The sequence below is a fragment of the Adiantum capillus-veneris genome, chromosome 13 (assembly GCF_014529385.1).
Source record: "Adiantum capillus-veneris isolate H3 chromosome 13, ASM1452938v2, whole genome shotgun sequence".
In the NCBI taxonomy this organism is placed as follows: domain Eukaryota; kingdom Viridiplantae; phylum Streptophyta; class Polypodiopsida; order Polypodiales; family Pteridaceae; genus Adiantum; species Adiantum capillus-veneris.
In genome coordinates, this window is record NC_140943.1 from 150,116,799 (window position 1) to 150,124,973 (window position 8,175).

Sequence of the window (8,175 nt, forward strand, 5' to 3'; positions counted from 1 at the left end):
TTTTCCTCTCTCTAACTCTATCTCTTCTTCCTATTCCTTTCTCTATCTCTCTATTCTATCTCTTTGGAGCCCTCTGTCTCTTTCTAAAATTTTTAATGTAGACTTTCTTATTCAAGCGAAAAATATATTAAAAAAACAAAATAAAAAGAGCGTGAAAAATACATTAAAAAACAAAATCGCTCTCTCCCTATTGAGCTTGGCGCTAGCGCCCGTTCTGAGAGAGAAAGTGTGAAAGCTTGGCTTGTGCATGAGAGAGAGAGAGAGAGAGAGAGAGAGAGAGAGAGAGAGAGAGAGAGAGGACCCACCTATAAATAGTATATCTCTCACTCATCTCTTTCTTGACCCACCTATAAATAGTATATCTCTCACTCATCTCTTTCTTCCTCTCTCTCTCTCTCTCTCTCTCTCTCTCTCTCTCTCTCTCTCTCTGATGGTGGGCGCTAGCGCTAGGCTGTATAGGAGGGAGAGTTGCGATGAATTACCTGCATCACTATTTATAGGTGGGTCCTCTCTCTCTCTCTCTCTCTCTCTCTCTCTCTTAAAAAAATGGAACACAAATAAATTACAACTCTAGGAGAAAAAAGCCCACAATCAATCACCCTGCCCCCTATGTCAAGTGCCACTATTTACAAGGCACTCTTAGTTTAGCCACGGGGGGAAACACATCAAGAGGATGTTTCAAGCATCCATTTTTATTCCTTAGAACCTTAGAAATCTTAGACTTCAACTCTTCAATATCTCTCACGAATGCCTTCCTACTCTCCTTGAAAAGAAGGTTCTTGTAGACAAACCAACCAGTGTAACCCAAACCTACAAGCTCTAAAACCTTTGGAAGCAATGGCACATAATTTACAGCACCAACGATTGTGGAGGACAAATATAGTGGAACAAGAGCACCCCCACCATCTACAAGAAGATTTGTCTTGTCCTCAATGCTATCCCACTTCGACTTTATACATGCAATAAGCTCATCGGTTTACACGGAGGTTGTTGTAGAGGTAGTAGAGGCCTCATCAATGGAGCTTGCTGGTGTAAACCCAATCCACTCATTCTAACCCTCAATGGCCTACCGAGAGAAAATCCTCACGAGGAAGAAGACACCAAAAAGGAAGATCGAGAAGCAGAGGCTATGGAAGAGCTGCAAAAGGGCACCACAGCACCAGCGGCAACAGCTATTGTGGCGATGACTCCCTTGTTGGTGAGTGTTGGCGCATGAGAGAGAGGGAGTGTTTTAGCTTTAATTGACTTCTCGCTACAGGAGCTTGGCGCTAGCGCCGCGCCCACTATGAGAGAGATAGCGGTTAATATATAGTGCCACATCAAGGCACTGTCAGGTGGCCAAAGCGGGAACCTATTGGTGGCACGACAGAAGTCTGCTAGTACCATCGATGAGGGCATGTAGTTCTGCTTGCAAGAAGGCCAAGTATGGAACATCTTCGTCCATGCTACGTTCTTTTGGCACCAGCCATTGCAATTCCCGCAGCTTCTGACCAGCCTTGCCTTTGATGTCTCACTGGCGAATATGGAGTTGTTCCTTGCCCTTGGTCTCAATGCCAGCCCCCGCCTACTGGTCGTTTGGATGTTGTATATGCTCTCCTCATTGATGGACTATAGTGCTGCTTCCAAAAATTGCAGCTCTTTTTGGTTGTGCACCCATCGAGTTTGAATCGTAACGCGATGCTCTCATTGAGCATGTCTTCTCGAGTCTTTTGTATTGAGATAATGTCATCGAGGTCGTTCGCTAGCTGGCCCAGTTCTACAATACACATATTTAGAAGAGCTTGGTTGTCTCCAAAATGATCTACATGGGCTCCATGCTCAGAAATGTGTTGAGCTTCAAGTGGCACTAAATGAGAAAGAGGATAGAGCAACCTCGTTGTTACCTACGAATGACGAACTCAGCGTCTGCTCGTAATGTAGTGCACATTTCGAGGAGTCATGTAGCACGTCGGTAATTTGAGGAGGTGCTTCCCAGCTGGGCCAATCCATGGTGCTGTTGTCCCAGCAACCCTCTTAAGTCTTCAAGCAACTAAATAATCCGCAAAGAGAGATGGTGCCGAGGTAGGGTAAAGGGGCCAATAACAAACTAGGGCCAAAACAAGGCCACCTAAAAATTAAATGAAAAATATTTCAAACTTTCACAAAAATTAGTAAAGAAGTGTAAAAAAACAAAGATCCATATGACCATTTGGCCAGCTTTAACCAACTATTTTGGGTTGAATCGGTTTATAACTTCCAAAATTAATATGATGGTTTATGACTCTTGACGGGAAGACAATGACTTAATATGAGGGTTTATTACTCTTAAAGGCCCTTAAGGCATTGACTTAGTTTCATACTTTGGGTATGAGAAGTGTTACAAGTCTTTCGACTTTTGCCAAAAGATTTGTAGTAGCTTTCTCAAAGACTAGAATTAAGCACAATATAGTAGGACAAGTTCACATGTTTAAAGGTGAAGCAAGGTGGGACCCTAAGAATGTGGAGTAGCCATAGGAGATAATAAGTAGCAAGATGCCGTGAGTGAGAAATTCAAGAGCAAGAGAGATTGATCTCATTGTTTTGGAAAGCAATTTAAAAAAAAACTCCATGTGAGTTTATATAGCAAGAAATACCACACTAGAATCATGCATATTAGATGCAAAAGATTTGAGTGATAATTGTGAAATCTACAATGGGAAAGAGACTGTGAGTGACAAAAAAAAGCTGAAAGGGAGGTGTGGTGGAGCCACACAAGTTGGTCCTATTGTAACACCTCCTATAGGTGGATGTGAAGACATGCTGAAGAGAATGAATCAAATGACCACAAGTTTGAAGAGACAAATGCCATTGAGAGCACTAGAACAAGGACCACTTTTGGGGAAACAAAATGGGCCAACCAAAGTGACCGAAGTGTCAAGGGTAAATGGAATAATCATGAACCTCATGAATGCTACCCTAGACCAAAGTATGATACTGCAATATGTGCCATTGAGATGACAAGGGCAACCTACGTATAGGTATATGCCTCACACAATTCAAATGCCAAAGTTGACAATGGGAATGGATACTCACCCAATCGTAAGTCAACAACCTCCCTTACCAAGTGGTAATGCAAGTTTGATCAAACTTATGCAGCAAGCTTTAGTTCATGTGACAACATATGAGGAAATTACCTCATGGCTACCTATGAAGTGTTGTAGTCCACAAAGCCTTTATCATGCTCTACCCACTCTACCAAAATACTAAGGTAATACTCCTCTCTTAGATCAAAGAGATTTGTATATCATGTAGCAACAAATACTCTTTAGTGTTAAACTTGTAGGTGGGCATGGTTGTTGTGCACAGCAAGGGATCGAGCTCTTCTTCTAGAATATGAATGGACTCCTCCATCTTGATGATGTTCCTCCTTGCCTTGAACTCTACCACATCCAAAATCTCTTTGCTTTAAATCTTCTCCATTTCCTCTCTAAAATCTTTAGGTGTTTCCTCAACATTCACAATTGTTGTGATTGGCAAACATTTGGACTCTCCTTCCTCTATTGGAATAAGACTTAAAAAGAGCAAAAATGCAATGTCTTCAATCACAAGCTTACAACCATGCTTTCCATGCAACTCATAGGGGTTATGAACGTTCTTCCAATCCTCTTGGAGTAATTCCAACTTCTTGGAGTTTGTGCTCCTTGTTAAATTACATGCTTTAAAAATAACATTAACCAGATATATCCAACAAAGTTTAGACTTGATGATAATGGCAATTTTTTAATGAGCTCATTTTGGGGTGCCACATGCACTTTTTTTCACCCTTCTGGCATGAGAATTGCATTGTTTTAATGTTTGGGAATGCAAATTGTAACTGTATGCTGTTTGATGCTTTTATATGCTTGCAGTTTGCACTTGAGAAAGAATTTATGAGCTACAAATTGCATTGGGAATGCGTAATTATGCTTGGAATGCTTGTGAAAGTGCATGATTACTCATAATTTTGCATGCGGGTGATTATGTTTGCAAGTTTGGTCACTTGTGCTCTCGTTTATGCTTGTGATGCTTATGATGTACATAAAAGTTGTTTTTTGTGAAGTTTGTAAATACTTGGGATGTTTTTTTTCGCAAAAGAGAAAACATAATAACCAAAAAAAAGGGGGAGTCCAATGAGCTATACAACGATGATGCTATTGTCCATGAGGACATGGTTCCACAAAATGTAGCAGAGGGTGATGATAGATGGATCTCCACTCTTGAGGACACTTTAAATGCTCTTTTGAAGTAAATGGTGCGCTTCTTTTCTGGGATTATGGCCTTTGGCCTAGACCTCTCAACTTGTATGGGCATAACCTCTTGTGTATAATCAACAGTTTAGTCACCTTGTGAGCACGTGAGGGCACATGGCCAAGAAGTTAGTTCATTTTTTCTAATCTAGTTGTCAATTTAAGTCTACTCTCTCTCTCTCTCTCTCTCTCTCTCTCTCTCTCTCTCTCTCTCATCAATAAGCAATTATCTCCTATGTCATTATGAATTCTAGTCTTGTTGATCCACCCTAACTCTACATTCTTGAGATGCAAAACAAACAAATGCAAATCAAAACTTAGGAATTGTTGCCACCCAAGCCGAGCAGGCATGAACATGAGCCATGTTCAAGTGACGAGCAAGCCCAGGGGCTGAGATGACAACTCAAAGATCTTAAGCCACCTAAATTTAATGGATATTTGCACAATTTTACGAAAGATGCGATGGAGCAATGGCTCTCTAAATCGAAGCAATGCTAAAAATTGTGCCACATTTATCACAATGATGGGGCCAAGATACAACATGCTACATATAATTGTTTGGATGTTGCACCTAGATGGTGGTGGAAGATAGAGCAAGATAAGCTATTGTCTATGACTTGGATAGATTTCAAAGTGATGTTCACTAGAAATTTTGTGCCTAATGATGATTGTACTCATGTCCTTGATGCATGATTCTTTTCTTCTTAGAAGAACATGATTGTACAAGATTATACATATAACGACTGTGAGGTTGTTTTGAAAGTGCCAAACCATATCCCTGACATTTTGCAATTGCATAAATTGCACTAGGATTGAAGGAGGCTTTGAGGAGTCTTGTGTGCAAAGAAAAATGTAATGCATTGAATAAGGCCATTGTAATTGCTCGTGTTAGAGGATGGCAAAAAAGAGTCGGTCCAACTTAGCCAGAGACCCTCATGGAGTAGGTTTCCACGTTCTCCGCTCTACTGCACTTGCGCTACAATAGTTTAGTTAGATACGGGGGAAGGAAGCCAAGGATCCTCATATAATCACTACCCTTAGTATTAAAAATAAAGTTTCTCTTATGTCAGAGAGAACATTTAATCGTTCGGTGCTAACCTTGCAACGAAGGAAAAAAGCTATGAAGGAAGGCTTATGCTATAGTTGTTTGGACAAACATAAATTCAAAAATTGCCCTAAGAAATTCATGATGGTTGCCACCATGGTCTTAAATCCTCTAATTGTTGAAGATGAGAAGGAAGATAAAGGTTTTCTTGATGAGTTCGATTGTCCTCAAATTATTTTGGTAGTGTTTGTTGGAAAGAGAGTGTAGTGTGCAAGATGTATACTTGTCTCCAGGTGCACAAAAATGACATGAATTCCTAGATACTACACTTATTATCATAATGGATATGGCAAAGGAAAGCAAGTAAATATTGTTTGGCATAGGCTCCACTGTCAAGCTTGTCAAGAATTTGAAGCTCCAGACACAGTCATCACAATGTAGATATACTATGGAGCTAGCAAATGGCAAGGGAGCTAAGATTTGGGATCAACAAGTGGGTGATCTACCTCTGAAAATTCAGTCCTTCGGGAAGAAGTTGGATATTGAGAGTACATATGTAGCACAATTTGATATTGTGCTAGGCAAGTAGTGGCATGCTAGAAGGAAGCCACTTATAGATTGTTTGACTCATGTATACTAGTTTCAGGCTGATGACATGCAGGTGACGATTTGTAGGGAGCCAAACTTTCCAGAAATGATCTACTCAAAGCTACTAAGTTGCTCAAGATAGAATGTAAGTTTATGTATTTGTATTACAATTCAAATATGTCTTGTGTACCTCCTAAGGTGGACATGACGCAAAGTGGAGGTAAAATAACTGCTCCTCAAGCTTGTTTTAAACAGATATGAGCAGAATGTCATAATGTCTTTAAATTTGACTTGCCTTTTGGTTTGCCCCCGCACAGGAATGCGAAGCACAAGATCAAGCTTGTGCCAGGAGCATCTCTAATCAATAGACCACCATATAGGATGAGTGTAAGAAAGAAGTCCAAAAAGTGATCGATGAGTATTTAGAGAAGGACTTAATCCGAGTCAATTTTTTTCCATTTGCTTCACCAATTTTACTCGTGAAAAAGAAAGATGGATAATTCAAAATGTGTATCGATTACATGATTTTAAATAAGATTACTATAAAGCACAAATATCATATGCTTGAGATAGAGGATCTCTTATATGCCCTATATGGAGCCATTATCTTTAGTAAAATAGATTTAATTATAGAGTGGCTACCATTAGAGGAAAAGAGGATGTATGTGAAACAACTATTAGGAGCAGCTTTGGTCATCATGAGTAATTGGTGATTTCCTTTGGTCTTATTAATGCTCTAGCAACTTTTTTGATGTTAATAAACGATGGTTTGAGTTCACTTATGGGTCATTTTGCAATTGATTTCGATGATATCTCCTTGTTTATTATAGCAAAAAATTGAAAAAATATGATATGACGCATTATCATGCATTCTACATAATATGAGTTTTACTAAATTAAAGAGTACTTTGCTTCAAGAAATTAAAGAAGTACAACAAGACCCTTTTTTGCAATCAGTAAGGTCTAAAATCAATTTAGAATTCATTACTCTTGATGATGCAGCTCCATTTGTCTCATCGAGTAGCTCTCAACCAAGTTCATTTTTGAATTTCTTAGTGGAAAATGAATTTCTTAAATGGGAGGGAAGATTTATGTTCCTTGTGTATGAGAACTAAAAGCAAAATTTTTGCATGACTACCATGTTAGTCCTTCTGCAGGCCATTCTGACATAGATAAAACTTTACAATTAGTAAAATAGACAATTTTTAATCTAAAAAGAAGTCCACAAGTATGTCACAGAATGTTTTCAATGTTGAATTAATAAAGCAAAAAGAGTTAAAGCGCTTGGTTTGTTACAACCTTTCTAGATTCCAAATGTAATTGACAAAGTAATTCTATGGATTTTATAATGGCACTATCAAAAACTCAAAGAGCCAAGGACTCTATTTTGGTAGTGGTTTGTTGTTTGAGCAAGATGGGTCACTTTATTCCTTCATATAAATTGTGAGAGCTCCACAAGTTGCGGATTTGTTTATTCAAAATAATTTCAGACTTCATTGGTTACCTCAATCCATACTTTCTGATAGAGATCAAAATTTCACAAAACATTTTTGGTTAGAATGAATGTCACTTTATATATGAGTAGTGTGATCACTTTGAGACACATGGTCAAGCAAAAAGGGTGAATTACATTTTAGAAGATATGTTGAGAACCTATGTATCTAAAAGACATGCATATTGGAAGATATATTCAGGCCTTTTGAAAAGGAGAGAGAGTGTTTCTCCAAGTTCTTTCAAAGTCTACTTTGTCCACAAAAAGGTATCACAAGCTTTCACAACGTAATATAGTCCTTGTAAGATCATTAAAAAGCGTAGGAACATGGTCTATCGATTGGAGTTACCTTTCCATCATCGAGTTCACCCGGTGTTTCATGTTAGTAAATTGAAGCGATTTATTTTTGCAAATAATAATATAATTGTAGGAATTCTTCTTTTACAAGAATCAATAATATGACCATAATCGAGACAAATACTAAATAAGATAGAGAAACGGTTAAGAAAACTTATTCTCCAAGAATTTTTAGAGCTTATAATGGTCTTCCACTTATTGATGCTGCTTGGGAACGAACGCAAGGACTTCGTTCTTCAACACTTCCCTATATTGCTCATGGAGGTCAAAGATCTTGTTAAACAGAAAGAGAATGTTAGACAACTATCAAAAGCCTTAAAGCCCGTGAATGATCGGGCATGTCGGGCGACGAGCATGGAGCCCCTTGGGGGGGCCGAGCCCATGGGAAAGCGGAAGGTCAAGTAGATTGGGTGGAGGAAAAAGAAAACAATGGCGACGAGCGTGGAAAG

The 8,175-nt window shown here is 38.9% G+C and overlaps 1 pseudogene; it reads right to left on the reverse strand.

The window, feature by feature from the left end:
* Window positions 1-945: 945 nt before the first annotated feature.
* Window positions 946-1,989, reverse strand: LOC147445072 (uncharacterized; annotated as a pseudogene).
* Between the last annotated feature and the right edge of the window lie 6,186 nt (window positions 1,990-8,175).